We start from the raw sequence: 17491 nt of genomic DNA, 5'->3' as shown, positions 1-17491 counted from the left end.
CCTGGCAGAGGCTTAACTGGCAGAGAGACCAGCTCATCCCCTTTAACATCCACTGGTAGCCAGGAGAAAGGTAAACAGGCAGAAGTCAGGAAAGCTCCAAGCTGCTTTTACTAAAAACTAAAACAAATAGCCATTTCTTTCAAGATGCCCAGCCACTAATTAGCTGCAGAGATTTTGCAGGAAGAGAGGCTCTTGGCTACAGAACATGAATCTTAAACCTGAGCTCTCTCCAAAGTGGCAATTAGGGGTTCTACCCAACCATAATAAACCTTGCTCTTCCTTCCTAAGCCAGTGCCTCATCTTGCTGCCAGAGCAAACCCATCAGCCCATTCCTGGTTTCCTTCTGAAAACAGAGGGAGTCAGGATGCTTAACAGAAGCAGTGTCCTCCAGCTGCAGGCCACAGGCTTCAGTGGCACCCAAGCATCTCTCGGGCCCTCAGCATTATTGACTTGGGCAAGTGCCCAAATGTCTCCAGCTGCTTTCCCAACTGTGGTCTCAGCCAAGGTTTCTGCGACTCCGAAATCACAGCAGGTAAGTTTTGTAGAAGAAGATCAAGAATCTATACTTTCCCTTTCGAATTTTATCTGTAATAGTGATAACCATTTTTATTCCGTGTCTCATCTCTTTCCTTCCTTCCTTCCTTCCTTCCTTCCTTCCTTCCTTCCTTCCTTCCTTCCTTCCTTCCTTCCTTCCTTCGATCTATTTTCTCCTTTAAAAAATATCCTGGCACTGTCTACTCAACACACCCTGTCCTTTCCAACTTGGGCCCAGCATGGGGCACAAGGGCTGAGGCTTGAAAGGATGCCCAGATGTTCTGGCAGAGGGCAGCAGGGCATGGGTGTAGCTGGTGGAGAGGATGGAGTAGAGGCAATGAAGGATTAGCACCTGTGATCCCAAAGGGCCAGATTCACCTCAGTTCCACCAGTCATTACCAGGTGAGAACGTGGGCTCAGTGTGGCAGGATCTAACCATTTTTCAGGTCCACTCCTAAATTTGGATTTTTTTTTTGTGCAAAATAATTTTTTTGTATGCCACATATCAAAACCAGGACTTTTAAGTGTCGTACCACCAAGCTGTGGCAACAAATATGTTCAAAATTCCTTGATTATCAGTAAGTCAAACAAACAACCTGCATGCCATCTGTGGTCCCAGCCTACTAGTTTGTGACCTCGGTGAGATAGTGTACACTAGAAAGGGGACAGGAATGATGGAGATGAAGTGACAGGGAAAAGACCTGGGTCCTGAACTGAGAGTTTGAGGGAATTAGTCAGTCTGAAATAGTAAAAATAGTCTGATGACAGCTGAAGTTGTGAGAGGAGATTTTTAAAGATGTTTGTCTTTGCATTGAGAATGGACTCTCTACCCCACTACCGCTGCGGATTTCTGTTCATTCTTCTGGCCCTCTCCAGCATCTCTAGGACTTGCCAGAGTCCTGGGAATGGGGAAGACTCCAGGGAGTCTACGAGGATGACTCTAGCCGAGACTTCTAGCAGTGGGGGATATGAAGCCTGAAGTGGCCACCTCCTGTAGCCAGGCAGGAACCCCAGTTGAGGGGTAAAGACATCAACCCACCCACTAAACCTTCTACCCAAAACTTGTCCTACTGATAAGAACTGCAGGGACAAAGATGGACTAAGAGAATAGTCAACCAATAACTAGCCCAGCTAGAGACCCATCCCATGGGCAAGCACCAGTCCCCGACACTATTAATGGTACTCTGTTATCTCTGTTATGCCTGCAGGCAGGAGCCTAGAATAACTGTCCTTTGAGAGGCTCCACCAAGCAGCTGACAGAAACAGATGAAAGACCCGCAATTTTGTGGAAAAGCTGGGGGAATGATTGAGGAACCCCTGGAGGGGATAGGAACTCCATCAAAGACCAACAGAGTCAACTAACCTGGACCCTTTGGGGCTCCAAGACATGAAACCACCAACCAAAGGGTATGCATGGGCTGGACCTAGGCCTTCTGCACATATGAAGCAATGTGCAGCTTGGTCTTCATACAGATCCTGTAACAACTGGAGGAGGGTGTACCCATGACTCTGTTGTCTGCCTGTGAATCCCACTCCCTTAACTGGGCTGCCTTGTCTGGCCTCAGTGGAAGAGGATATACCTAGTCCTGCAATAACTTGAGATGCCAGGGCAGATTTGTACCCAAGGGAGAGCCTCCCCCTTCTCAGAGGAGAAGGGAAGGAGGTTGAGAGAAGGGGCCATGTGAAATGGGAAGAGGGGCAGCTGCAATCAGCTCTGTCTTAGACCTAGCTCTTTATTCGCAGTCATTGACAATATCATCTATATCCTTCCATTTCCCCTGGACCAACAGATACATGCACACTACAGTAAGCAGAGTGGGAGACAGCCGAGAAATCCAAGCTTACAATGGTGCACTCGGATGCTTCTGAGATTGTGACCCATCTCTAGCAGGACTAGGGCCAGTAACTGGAAAGTCCAAGGAAGACAGATTTGACCTAGCTTCTTGCCAGCTATTCTTGAGCTCACTCAGGGGTCAGGCTTTAATGCCCTTTCAACCTGCATACACTCACTAGATATCTATGATGTGGGAAAAACTTCCTTGAAATTCAGTTTGAATTAAAAAATAACAAGTAGTTATTACATTAGTTTTTGACTGTCAGAATCCTGAGATCATTTAGGGAGTTGCCTCGCATTTGGATGAAGTCAGGATAGTCAGTCCTGTAAACATTTCAGTGCTCAATTAAAGACTGACTTTCTGGGGCACCACGTTGCAGGTTCATTGTTGTAGCTGGGGAGGCTTGAGTGGTTAGTGTGTCCTGCTCTGTGTGCCACTGCTACATGCTGTGAGGGGAGTTCAGGTGCGCTCTGAACTCGTGATATGTCAAACATTAATCAACACTACTGGCCTCAATCTTTGCTCCCAGACAGACAGGGCAGGCAGCTCCAGGTACAGAGGTATCCCATGTTTAACATCACTTGGAACACAGACCTCCAGACTTGTGCCTGTGCCCAAGACCTGGGCAGCTCTGTGGTTCCTCTGTGTGCCAGCCTGTAATGGGTCATTTGCCCTGCAGAGTAATCAGCACTTGGAGGAGTTCCCCACTGCCATCTTCACTCCCAGTCAAACAGGATAGGTAGCTCCAGGGTCACAGAGACAACCCTGAGTATAACATTGCTTGGGGTAAGGCACACCAGGGCTCCAAAGGCATTCAAGAGTAGGGCAGCCCATAAGCAATCTGTGCCAGGGGAAACCCAGTCATCCAGAGGAGCAGAAATAGCCTTACAGGCTAACAGGAGGTTCAAGCACCAGACAGTGACAACAGGACCAACAAACGCCAGAGATAACCAGATGGCAAAAGGCAAATGTAGGAATGTTACTAATAGAAATCAAGGCAATATGGCAGCATCTGAACCCAATTCTCTGACAACAGCAAGTCCTGGATACCCTAGCACACCAGAAAAACAAGATTTGGAATTAAAATCACTGGTCATGATGCTGTTAGAGGAACACAAGAAGGACATAAATAAATCTCTTAAAGAATTACAGGAGAAAATGGATCAAAAGGTAGAAGCCCTTACAAAGGAAACACAAAAATCATTTAAAGAAATTCAGGAGAATATGGGTCAACAGATAGAAGCCAACAAAGAGGAAATGCAAAAATCACTTAAAGAAATACAGGAGAACTTGGGTCAACAGGCAGAAGTCATGAAAGAGGAAACACAAAAATTGCTTAAAGAAATACAGGAAAACATAAACAAACAAGTGAAGGACCTGAGCAAAGCCATCCAGGATCTAAAAACAGACATAGAAACAACTAAGAAATCACAAAGGGAGACAACTTTGGAGATAGAAAACCTTGGGAAGAAATCAGGGGTCATAGATGCAAATATCAACAACAGAATAAAAGAGATAGAAGAAAGAATCTCAGATGCCGAAGATACCATAGAAACCATTGATTCAACAGTCAAAGAAAATACAAAATTCAAAAAGCTTATAAACCAAAACATCCAAGAAATCCAGGACACAATAAGAAGACCAAACCTAAGGATTATAGGTATAGATGAGAGTGAAGATTTACAACTGAAAGGAGCAGCAAATATCTTCAACAAAATTCTGGAAGAAAACTTCCCTAACCTAAAGAGAGAGATGCCCATGAATGTACAAGAAGCCTACAGAACTCCAAACAGACTGGACCAGAACAGAAATACCTCCCATCACATAATAATCAAAACCCCAAATGTACTAAACAAAGAAAGAATATTAAAGGCAGTAAGAGAAAAAGACCAAGTAACATATAAAGGAAGACCTATCAGAATTACACCAGACTTCTCACCAGAGAGCATGAAAGTTAGAAGATCCTGGGCAGATCTCATGCAGACTCTAAGAGAATACAAATGACAGCCAAGACTACTATACCCAGCAAAACTCTCAATCACCATAGATGGAGAAACCAAGATATTCCATGATAAAACTAAATTTACACAATATGTTTACACAAACCCAGCCCTGCAAAGGATAATAGGTGAAAAACGCCAATACAAGGAGGGAAACTACACCCTGGAAAAAGCAAGATAGTAACCTTCTTTCATCAAACCCAAAAGAAGATAACCACACAAACATAAAAATAACATCAAAAATAACAGGAAGTAATAAACTATTCCTTAATATGTTTTAACATCAATGGACTCAACTCCCCAATAAAATGACATAGACTAACAGACCCTACATTTTGCTGCATACAGGAAACACACCTCAGTGTCAAAGACAAATACTACCTCAGAGTAAAAAGGCTGTAAAACAATTTTACAAGCAAATGGTCTCAGGAAACAAGCAGGAGTAGCCATTCTAATATCAGATAAAATTGACTTTCAACCTAAAGTCATCAAAAGGGACACAGAAGGACACTTTTTATTGGTCAAAGGAAAAATACACCAAGAAGAACTCTCTATTCTGAACATCTATGCTCTAAATGCAAGGGCACCCCCATTCATAAAAGAAACTTTACTAAAGCTCAAAGCACACATTGCATCTAACACAATAATTGTGGGTGACTTCAACACTCCACTCTCCTCAATGGACCGATCAGGAAAACAGAAACTAAACAGGGACACAGTGAAACTAATCGAAGCTTTGGACCAATTGGACTTAACTGATATTTATAGAACATTCCACCCTAAAGCAAAAGAATGTACCTTTTCTCAGCACCTCATGGTACCTTCTCCAAAATCGACCATATAATTGGTCACAAGACAGACCTCAACAGATATTAGAAGATCGATCTAATCCCATGCCTCCTATCAGATCACTATGGAGTAAGAGTGATCTTCAATAGCAACAAAAACAACAGAAAGCCCATATATAAATGGAAGCTGAGCAATACCCTTCTCAATGATACCTTGGTCAAGGAAGAAATAAAGAAAGAAATCAAAGACTTTCTAGAATTTAATGAAAATGAAGGCACAACATACCCAAATTTGTGGGACACAATGAAAGCAGTGCTAAGAGGAAAACTCATAGCTCTGAGTGCCTACAAAAAGAAGCTGGAGAGAGCATACACTAGCAGCTTAATGACACACCTGAAGGCCCTGGAACAAAAAGAAGCTATTTCACCCAGGAGGAGTAGAAGACAGGAAATCATCAAACTCAGGGCTGAAATCAATCAAGTAGAAACGAAGAGAACCATACAAAGAATCAACAAAATCAGGAGCTGGTTCTTTGAGAAAATCAACAAGATAGATAAACCCTTAGCCAGACTAATCAGTCTGGCTAAGAGATACTAGCACAGAGACAGTACAAATTAACAAAATTAGAAATGAAAAGGGAGATATAACAACAGAAACTGAGGAAATTCAAAAAAAAATCATCAGATCCTACTACAAAAGCCTATACTCAGCACAACTAGAGAATCTGGAGGAAATGGACAATTTCCTAGATAGATACCAAATACCAAAATTAAATCAGGATCAAATAGATCATCTAAACAGTCCCATAACCCCTAAAGAAATAGAAGTGGTCATTGAAAGTCTTCCAACCAAAAAAAGGCACAGGACCAGATGGTTTTAGTGCAGAATTCTATCAGACCTTCAAAGAAGACCTAACACCAATACTCTTGAAACTATTCCACAAAACAGAAACAGGAGGAATACTACCCAAGTCGTTCTATGAAGCCACAATTACGCTGATACCAAAACCACACAAAGATCCAACAAAGAAAGAGAACTTCAGACCAATTTCCCTTATGACTATTGATGCAAAAATATTCAATAAAATTCTTACCAACTGAATTCAAGAACACACCAAAAGGATCATCCACCATGATCAAGTAGGCTTCATCCCAGGAATGCATGGATGGTTAAATAAATGAAAATCCATCAATGCAATCCAACGGAGGGTTAATATCCAATATATATAAAGAACTCAAGAAGGTAGACTCTAGAGAGCCAAATAATACTATTAAAAATGGGGTACAGAGCTAAACAAAGAATTTTCACCTGAAGAATTTCGAATGGCCAAGAAGCACCTTAAGAAATGTTCAACATCATTAATCATTAGGGAAATGCAAATCAAAACAACCCTGAGAATTCACCTCAGATCAGTCAGAATGGCTAAGATTAAAAACTCAGGAGACAGCAGGTGTTGACGAGGATGTGGAGAAATAGGAACACTCCTCCACTGCTGGTGGGATTGCAAGCTGGTACAACCACTCTGGCAATCAGTCTGGTAGTTCCTCAGAAAACTGGGCATGACACTTCTGGAGGACCCTGCTGTACCACTCCTGGGCAATAACCAGAGGATTCCCCGGCATGCAATAAGGACACATGCTCCACTATGTTCATAGCAGCCTTATTTATAATAGCCAGAAGCTAGAAAGAACCCAGATGTCCCTCAGTGGAGGAATGGATACAGAAAGTGTGGTATATTTACACAATGGAATACTTTTCAGCAATTTAAAACAATGAAATCATGGAATTCTTAGGCAAATGGCTGGAACTGGATAATATCATCCTAAGTGAGGTAACCCAATCACTAAAGAATATACATGGAATGCAGTCACTAATAAGTGGATATTAATTAGCCCAGAAGCTCTGAATACTCAAGACATAATTAACATATCAAATGATTCCCAAGAAGAAGGATGGAGAAGTCCCTGGTCCTAGAAAGTCTTGATGCAGCAAATACCAGGACAGAGAAATGGGAGGGGTGGATTGGGGAATGGGCGGAGGGAAGAGGGCTTATGGGACTTCTGGGGAGGGGGGAACTGGGAAAGGGGAAAGCATTTGGAATGTAAACAAAGAATAGATACCTTCATGGCCATAGATACTGGAAAGTTGACTCAGAAATCAAGAGCACAGACTTGTTTTTATAGAGGGTCTGAGTTTGATTCCCAGCACCTCTGTGAAGGGCTTTACAGCTGTCTGTATAGCAAGACAATGAGAAAAAAAGAGTCATGGGCTTCATCAGTAACCCACAGGGACATAAGGTCTAGCAATAGTCAGAAAAGTCAGTCTTTTCTTTTTAATAATTAATTTATTTTTTACATTCCATATTTTAAACAAAGAATATAGAAATTTTAAAAAAATCAGGAAAAAAAAAAAGACTGACTTTCCTCCATTTCTGTTGTTTTGTCTCCCTTTTCCTTTCTGATTTTGTTACTTTGGATACAACCTTACACCAATCAGAATGGCTAAGATCAAAACCACAGGTGACAACACATGTTGGAGAGGATGTGGAGTAAGAGGAACACTCCTTCATTGCTGGTGGGATTGCAAGCTGGTACAACCACTCAGGAAATCAATCTGGAGCTTCCTCAGAAAATTGGAAATAGATCTACCTAAAGACCCAGCAATACCACTCTTGGGGATATACCCAAAAGATATCCCACCATGCCACAGGAGCACATATTCCACTATGCTCATAGCGGCCTTGTGATAGATAGAAGCTGGAAACAACCCAGATGCCCCACAACAGAAGAATGCATACAGAGAATGTGGTTCATTTACACAATGGAATACTACTCAGTCATTAAGAACGAGGACATCCTGAGTTTTTGGGCAAACGGATGGAAGTAGAAAATATCATCCTGAGTGAAGAAACTCAGACTCAAAAGGACATTCATGGTATGTACTCACTAATAAGTGGATGTTAGCCCCCCCAAAACAGTACAGAGTACCCAAGATACAGTCCACAGAACTCAAAAAAAAAAAAAAACCACTTCAGTCCACGTGAAGTGCCCACATGAGGATGCTTCAGTCCCACTTGGGAGGGAGAAGAAAGCAATCACAAGTGGGGAGGGAGGGAGGGACCTGGGAGGGAAAGTGGACAGGGGTAGGGGATGGGGGGCGGAGAGGGGAACCTGATCTGGTATTGGGTGAGGGTAAAGGACTGAAGCCCTGAGGTCAGCAGAAAGAATGGAAACAGACAACCTCGGGAGATAGGAGGTTGAGGGGACCCTCCAGAATGCACCAGAGACCTGGGAGGTGAGGGACTCTCAGGACTCAAAGGGAGGAACCTTAGATGAAATGCCTGACATTAGGGAGAGAGAACTTATAGAGCCCACCTCCAGTAGGAAGACAGGGCATCAAATGAAGGAGAGGGGGCCATCCCACAGTCACAACTCTGACCCATAATTATCCCTGTCTGAAAGAATTACAGGGATGGAAATGGAGAGGAGCCTGAGGAAAAGAAGGTCCAGTGACAGGCGCAAAGTAGGATCCAGCTCAAGGGGAGGCCCCAAGGCCTGACACTATTACTGAGGCTACGGAGCACTCACAAAAAGGGGCCTAGTATGAACGCACTCCAGAAGACCCAACAAGCAGCTGAGAGAGTCAGATGTAGATATTTCCACCCAACCCATGGACAGAAGCAGATGACCTTTGTGTTGAATTAGGGAAAAGCTGAAAGAAGCTGAGGAGAAGGGCAACCCTGTTGAAGGACCAGCAGTCTCAATTAATCTGGATTCCCCCTCCCCAGATCTCTCAAACACTGGACCACCAAACAGGCAGCATACAGCAGCTGATATGAGGCCCCCAACAGTAGAGGACTGCTGCGTTTGTGTTCATTCAGAGATGATGCACCTAACTCTCAAGAGACTGGAGCCCCAGAGAGTTTAGAGGTCAGGTGGGGTGGAGGTCTCTACATCCACGTAGAGACAGGGGGTGGGGAGGAGGTATGGGATGCGGAGCAGTCAGAGGATGTACTGGGTGGGGGGGCAATAAAATATGGAATGTAAAAAATAAATTAATTATTAAAAAGAAAAGACTGACTTCCCTGACTATTGCTAGACCTTAAGTCCCTGTGGGTTACTGATGAAACCCATGACTCTTTTTTTTTCATTGTCTTGCTATACAGACAGCTGTAAAGCCCTTCACAGAGGTGCTGGGAATCAAACTCAGACCCTCTATAAAAACAAGTCTGTGCTCTTGATTTCTGAGTCAACTTTCCAGTCTCTATGGCCATGAAGGTGTCTATCAGGCTAGGCTGCCTGGTCAGAGCACCCTTGGCATCTGCCTGACCACACACTTAGAGAGAGAGAGACACACAAACACATACAGAGACACACACAGAAACATACAGACACACATAGATACACACAGACACATATGTGCACACATTCACACAGATAAACACTATCACATACATGTAGACACTTTTGCTAGTTGGTTACCTCCTTGTACCATGTGGGTCTTGAAGATCAAACACAGGCCCTCAAGCTTGCCGTCAAGCGCCTGGGACTGGCCTGGTTTATTTTATTTTATTTTATTTTATTTTATTTTATTTTATTTTATGTAAATTCTATGATTGAACTCGGATCCTCATGCATGAATAACAACTTTAATGATGAGGCTATAACTTCACCCACAGCCATTTTAGAAAGGTCCCAAACTGACGTGTTTTCATGAATAGCATCTACTTATGCAGTTATATACAAAGCCTAGGGTAGCTTACTAAAGGAAGAACCACAATTCACATGCAGTTTTCTCCTGTCCCCTAGGTTTGAACTCTCTTTCTGTCCTTGGCTACAGATAAGAACATTCCCTAAAGCTCCACTCATTCATGTGTAGAATGACAGGGGTCGGGGACCAGAACAATTTATACCACTGGCTCGGGTGGAATTAGATAAAAGGGATCAAACAATGTGGAGACAAGTATTGTGGAAAATGGCCAAGCTCCTCTGTGCTGAAGCATGAATTTAAACTAGGATCATGCCCTAGAGCCTTGCTCAAGTTCTTCTCAAGTTCTTGGCCAAGTACAGCTCCAAGAGTGGGAGAACTCGGTTTTACTTTATACCAGTCAGCCTGGGACGCATATTCTACAAAGCCCTGCCCCTGCCTGCAGTTTATTACAGTTTTTATAAACCAAAGAACAGTGTTGGGTTCTCCCGCTGTGTGACAACCCATAGGTGGTCTCCGGTTTCATCACACTAAGAGGAGGTCCCATCGCAGTTAGGTGTGTCTTCAGACCAGCGGTGGTGGTGCACACTTTCAATCTGAGGACTCGGGAGGCAAATGTAGGAAGATCTCTGATTTTTCAATCAGCCTAGTCTGCAAAGCAAGTTCCAGGACAGCCAGATTTGTTATAAAGAGAAAACCTTGTCTCACAAAAGACAAAAGGAATGTCTTCAGAAGGTGAATTGTTGAGGGTGATTTCTGCAGGGCATCCTGTTTTAAAAGATATTTTTTCTAACCATTTTCTCTCTCAGGATAGTGGATTCATGTGAAGTATGCAGGAGAACAAATGTGGAATTAAGCATTCTTAACTATGTTAGTGACGTTTTAACTCATTTTACTTCCTCACGATTTTAGACAATTCCCTAGGAAGGAATAGTTACCTAAGCCTTCATTAGTATATGGCAGTAATTTGACTATATTAGGAGTATATTAAATGTAAAAGTATGTGACATAATTTTCTCCTTCACTGGAATTGTGGGAGACTCAGAGGAAACAATCCTGGCTAATTTAAACTTGTCTGATCAGAAGATCAGCAAAGAGGAATTTGATGTCAAAGCTTCTAGACTTCTCAGAAAATAACATCTATTTTCACAGATGCCTCTGGATATTCTGACATTTCCCAGATTTTGCTTTCTAAATAGAGGATCCTGGATCTCTGTCTTGGACAGGTTCTATAGCTACACCCGGAAAACCTGAGGACATAAGAAAAAGAAAAAAGAAAAAAAAAAGCTTTCTTCTGTTCAGCAGAAATTTGACCATGGATTCCTGCCTCATAGCCCTCTCTGGAGCTTATTGCCTGTGGTGAAGGAACCCCAAGATGGCGATGATTTGAGGCTTCCTTTCTACTCAATGAAACGTTCCACTCAGGGTGGACTTGAAGGGAGAGTGATCACGCGTGAGCAGTGGCCAGACAACATCGCAGAGGAGGCTGTTTCTGCGGACATTTAGGCTGGGCAGAATCACCTCAAAGATACACTGACTTCAATTGTGTCAAGAAGCAAAGCTTATTGCTTAGGAGATGGCTATTTTAATTGTACCTTTGATAAAAGTCCGGCCCCACCATCTTTCACGAACAGTGTAGTAACTTACAACAATTTAGCCACAAGTCCTCTAGTGTTTTCTGTCCGCCACAACAGATAAAATCCAGCTTCTCGCCCGTAACCTGATAAGGCTGAGCAGCAGTCGGCCCTCTGCTGCTGTCGTCTGGGGACATTTTGCTTGTATTGTCATGCTTTGATGAACATGTATACCCTTTTTGAAGCTTCGTTGGTGTATAGACACGCCATTACTACATATACCGTGTATACTTAGCATTGAAGGAACATGAAATGGGCGCCCTGATCAAGCAGAGGAACAGCAAGACAAAGTTTATCACCGGTGTAGGGAAGCCAAGGAAGGACTCTGCTAACTTAGGATTTGAGGGATTAGGATCATGACTAAAATCACTGATCCTAAAAAATGAACTCTTTGGGGGCAGGGGTCCATATTTCAAGACTGAAGTGTACGGTGTATGAGTAATCTTGCCTGTGGAAATGTGACATTGAGTGAACACCTGGTGAAGCTGTCTGGTAACAGTGAGCCGCATGTCTGCCTGTAAATGCTCCCACCTGTGGGAGTAGGCAGGGGTGAGGTTCTCTGCCTGGAATAGGAATTTTAGGCACCTGACGCTTAGTGTCTATGGCCTATTTTCTATAAGATAAACAACATTCTAGAATAAGGACTCTACTGTAACTTAGTGCCTGTGAGTAACAGAAGGGGTGAATGTTCGGTGATAGATATTTTGTATTTAGCAAGTCTAAAATTTCCACTTCTGAAAAAGCATGTTCTGCATATTGGATGGGGTAGTCTATACTGCATTAAAAACCAGATCCCAGCCATGCGGTGCTGACACATGCCTTTAATCACAGCACTTAGGAGGCAGAAGCAGGTGGATCTCTGAGTTTGAGGACAGCTGGTCTACAGAGAGCATTCCAGGACAGACAAGGCTACACAGACACCTACTGCTCTTGAAGTGCAAGCTTTTATCTCGCAAACAAGCGACCTCTACAGCATGCCTGTGCCCATCCTTGGAAGTGGTAACTTGCAAGCAGCATATCTAACAGTGTTGCCGGTACTCTTGTTTTATAGCGATGTTGCCCTTATTCAAACAGTATTGGTAAATAAACAAGAGGGTACAGACAGGTTCACACAGAAGTAAGATGCAGTACATATTTAAATGTGGTTGATAAATCTGAATCTGCATATTTTATTTTCACTTTTAAAAAAAACATTCAAACATTTTCTTAAAATTTTATTAAAAATTATTAAAGGAAAAGTTCTGAGGGATAAAACATTCTAGAATGGGAAAAAAACAAGTTCAACTTCTCCAGTATCATCTGTTTAGTTCTTTCCTTATTTGTTTGTTTGCTACGGAGTCTCACTATGTCTTCGAGGCTGGTCTCAGATGCAAGACCTTTCTGCTTGGCCTCCAAGTGCCGGGATTACAGCCCTTCGTCACCAGCTCCTGTCCACATTTTGAACGGATGTTTTGTGACTGTCAATGACCAGGGCTGCGTAGACCCTTTGGTACATTCTGAGGGAGACCACACAGAGAAAGGGACTGTGGTCTTAGTTTTTCTCACTGGGATTGGAGGCCCCAGCTGCTCTAGCGGAAGATGGCTCGCAGACAGTGTCCGTGCGTGGTACATTTTGCTGAGCAGATTTAAGACTCTCTCACTGCTAGCCTGAGGGCAGCTACTCACATTCCACATTGAGTGCACATTTGATATATGGAATAATTGTTCAATTCCATGTGCTGTGAAAGGGGGTTTAGAAGGACAAAGCCCCCCCCCCCCCCCCACCCTCTCACCCTCTGAACTTCTTTTCCCCTGAGAAGCTGCAGAGTTTCGACCCACTCCACATCCGCCTCCTGCCTCTGGTTTTGAAATTTGCAGACGGATGGCTTGTTTGCTTGTTAGCATGAAAGGCTTTCTCTGGGTCTGTGCTTGTTAGTAAAGACCCAACAAGCATTGCGGTCCAAAGGTAATCACAGAATGAAATCCCTTCCAGATGGTAAACCCCACTCCTGATGCTGAAAGCAGACTTTGCAGTTGCAGTGCGCCAGGTACGCGATGGCTCTCACCCAATCCTATTAGGGTTCTGACCGCGCATGTGTTCCCGTGCTCTTTTGCTCTCACGTCCTCTCCTTCTTCTGTCACCTCTCACGTTGCTCAGCTTGGAAGCATTTCAATCAGAAGAGTAAAATCAAAGCTGCATAAAACTTAGTCTCAATTCTCCCATAAGTCTCTGCATTTCTGTTATATTGGGCTCAATTATACGATGACAGTTCTGTTAGGGCTGCAGCCACCAAGGACAGAATTAACTCTTTCTTCCAGCTGCCTACTCCTGCGATTTCACAAAGCTTGTCCCAGACAAAGCGCAACCATGAAGAACACTTGTCTCTGGAAAGCCGGTTAAGCCACGCCAGAGGGAATGGATACACAGCAGAGAGCTGAAGAGAAGGATTGAAATAAACATGCTCAGCTGAGCATGGGTGTAGGAATAAGGTCAGCTGGGCAGAGCAGAAACCTCCACAGACAGGCCCGGCATAGGAGATGGTGTTGCCAATCTCTACAGGCTGAAGTAGATAAGCTTTTCCCACAGGGTGTTTGAGAAAGGGAGAAAGAAAGAAAGAAAGAAAGAAAGAAAGAAAGAAAGAAAGAAAGAAAGAAAGAAAGAAAGAAAGAAAGAAAGAAAGAAAGAAAGAAAGAAAGAAAGAAAGAAAGAAAGAAAGAAAGAAAGGAAGGAAGGAAGGAAGGAAGGAAGGAAGGAAGGAAGGAAGGAGGGAAGAAAGAAAGGAGGGAAGAAAGAAAGAAAGGAGGGAAGAAAGAAAGAAAGGAAGGAAGAAAGAAAGAGAGAGAGCATTTAAAGAACACAGCACTAGAAAGCGCTCTCCAGTTGTTTAATCTCAGTACCCAGAGTTGAGGAAGAAAAAAAACACAATGGAGTGCTATTCAGCCATTAGAAACAATGAATTCATGAAATTCTTAGGCAAATGGATGGAGCTGGAGAACATCATACTAAGTGAGGTAACCCAGACTCAAAAGGTGAATCATGGTATGCACTCACTGATAAGTGGATATTAGCCTAGAAAACTGGAATACCCAAAACATAATCCACACATCAAATGTGGTACAAGAAGAAAGGAGGAGCGGCCCCTTGTTCTGGAAAGACTCAGTGAAGCAGTATTTGGCAAAACCAGAACGGGGAAGTGGGAAGGGGTGGGTTGGAGGACAGGGGGAGAGAAGGGGGCTTATGGGACTTTTGGGGAGTGGGGGGCTAGAAAGGGGGAAATCATTTGAAATGTAAATAAAAAATATATCGAATAAAAAAAAATCAGGACAACTTTCTAAGAAGAATTCACTGTACACTGATTTTCTTCCCTCCAAAAGTGACTGCTGGGAAGTTAAATTTCAGTGACCCTCTCAGCTTAACTCCAGAAGTACCTCAGTGACAGAATCTTTTCATTCCTTCCCCAGTCTTCTTCACCAGGCCTCCACCAAAGCTCCTGTGGGCATTCCTGAGGACAGCCATCGATGCGAGCTGACCACATGAAAATAGATAAAGCACAGTGGGATGTTTGCATTCAGTCTCTAGACGGACTCTCATTTAAAAATGGTTTCACTTATTCGGTTTGTGTGCTGATAGTATACTTGCTGACTTATTGTTTCCACTGTGTATAATTTATTATATATTTTTAACTTAACAGAAATATGTTTCTTCTCAGAAAACATAGCATATAGTTTTTCTCACATTTAGCCATTTATTCCCAGATGTTTAAATCCACAAGGTCTAAGAACTCCATAAAACTTAGGAAAACAGCACATTGAAAATATCTACCCACAACCCATAAAAGAATGTGCGTAATAAAAACGTTCCCATGTGCCATGCCAATCCTTCCTCCAATGCGAATCTTGCCAGTGTTTGAGAGTATCTTTCCAAAGGTGCAGTGCAGGTAGAAACCCAAATCCAATACTTCCCTGCCACTGAGACCCAAGTTCAAGATAAAACTGAAGGAATTTATGTATTCAACTCTTTTGGAAGATTTTCTTTAAAATCTTCCAAAAGAAATAAATTGAATGGCTGGTGAAGTTTTTGTGTTATTAAGATGAAAGCAATAGGTTGTGGTATTCATGGGTGTGTGTGTGTGTGTGTGTGTGTGTGTGTGTATGAGCCCAAAGTGACAAATATTTTCTCCAAATAATAAAAATTTCAACATCTTAGTATTATCTACACTGACATTACCTCCCCCAAGTACTTACTGAGATTGAGTATGGATAGCTTTTTATTTTGCTATCTGGCTTTAAAAAATATAAAACCAATATCAGCTTTTCACCTGCATAATAACTCAAACCAGAAAAACAGCAAAATCTGTAATGTATCCACTTCTTCATTCCTGTTAGAGAAAGAGGCATCCAAAATACAGGTTAGCAAAGTGCTCAGCCTGTCAGCACCATGTATGCAGACTTCATCTATGTCTGAGAACAGACACAGGTGGAGAGACACGCCACGCTAGGAACATGTCTGCAGTGACAGAAATGAGAGGGAAGTCCAATATATAAGCATGTCTACAAGCAGGGGTCAGTCCCTAACTAGATCCGAGCGTGCCAGGGAGGTAGGGGGGACACAGGAACTGGATCTGCCTTATGGAGAAAGGCAGGAACAGAGTTAGAAGATGAACAAACTGTGTGGTAGAAACCAAAAGATTTTAAAGTAAAAATCTGGGGTCCTTAGATGTTTTGCCTTGATAATGATAGGACTTGGGCCTAGTTTCTTCATCTATAAAATTGAGACAATTACTCCTGATTCGATTGGTTACTGAAGAGAGCAAATGATCTAAGGTGTCTTCGCAAGTTCTCCAGTGCTGTACGTGTCTGCCCTAACACAGCGCATGAAGCTGTGCAAAGAGTCAGACAGCTGATGAAAAGAAAACACCCTGGGACCCAGTCCCACTTTTATTTATGCCTACCACATGCTTGAATAATGACTTCCATCTTGTTTGCTTGTCTGTTAAATGGAGATTACAGTGTTTGTCTTATGTGGTTATAGTATGATCAAATGAGAGGCTATACACAGGAGATCTGTAAAGCCCGAGGTGCTAGTCAGCTCAAGGCTTTGTCACACTTTGGTGAAGCACAACACATGTTCATTTATTCGAACACTCATTCAACAGATATTCTTTGAGAGTTAAACTGTGCCAGGCTCTGCCAAGCCCTGGGAATGTTGCAGCAAGACAGATCCAAACTTGTCACTGTTGAAAGCACAATCAACCTTACTAACAAACAATTTACAAAACAAATTAGCCAGACACACTTTTTGAAACCACATTCTAGCATTCTTATTATCTCACACATCACCTAAAACGTAAGAAAATTTAGTATAAAGGTATCTAAATAGCAAACCATAGATGATTCCATTTTAGATCATAGATGGATCACCCAAAGATTTGTGCCTCTTTTTCTTTTTGACTTGCTTCAAGGGGCATCTCTTAAATGATCAGAATAGATACCTTTGCTTTAATTTTTGTTCTAAATTTAGTAGATTAAAAGACTACTGTAGTAGTCAGCATTAGATTGACTACACATTTATTGGTAAGTCGATGACTTAAAGAAGAAAGAGGACAGAATATTAAGATACATGTAAGAGGTGGCCACCAAATAATGTGTATTTTGGGTTAAACAATGATTTCTAACAGATGCTTTTTACATAATGATGTAAATTTAAACATTGCCTGAAATTTGGAAGATACTAAGAAAATTTTGGCTAGAGTAATATGATTTCATAACATATGGCTCATATTTTTAGCATATATAAGAATGAATGTACACCAAGACTGCTTTAAGATGAACTAAAAAACTAAGATAGTGGTAAATTTTATAAGAACAAATTTGAAGTCTCCAATAGAACTATGAGTCTATAGGTGTATATTACAGTCTCATCTTAAACAAAGAATAACCAAAATTTTTCTCTAATACACAAAATAGTTTATAAAATGTTTTGAAGGGAAAAAAAATTTTTTTAAGTTACATG

At 42.2% G+C, this 17491-nt stretch overlaps 1 pseudogene; it reads left to right on the top strand.

The window, feature by feature from the left end:
• Nucleotides 1-364: 364 nt before the first annotated feature.
• On the top strand, nucleotides 365-11563 carry LOC127687937 (transcriptional adapter 1-like; annotated as a pseudogene).
• The last annotated feature ends 5928 nt before the right edge of the window (nucleotides 11564-17491 follow it).

Source organism: Apodemus sylvaticus, chromosome 6 (genome assembly GCF_947179515.1).
Source record: "Apodemus sylvaticus chromosome 6, mApoSyl1.1, whole genome shotgun sequence".
NCBI classification, from domain to species: domain Eukaryota; kingdom Metazoa; phylum Chordata; class Mammalia; order Rodentia; family Muridae; genus Apodemus; species Apodemus sylvaticus.
The sequence above is the reverse complement of the archived record's forward strand: the minus strand, read 5'-3'. Positions and strand labels throughout refer to the sequence as shown.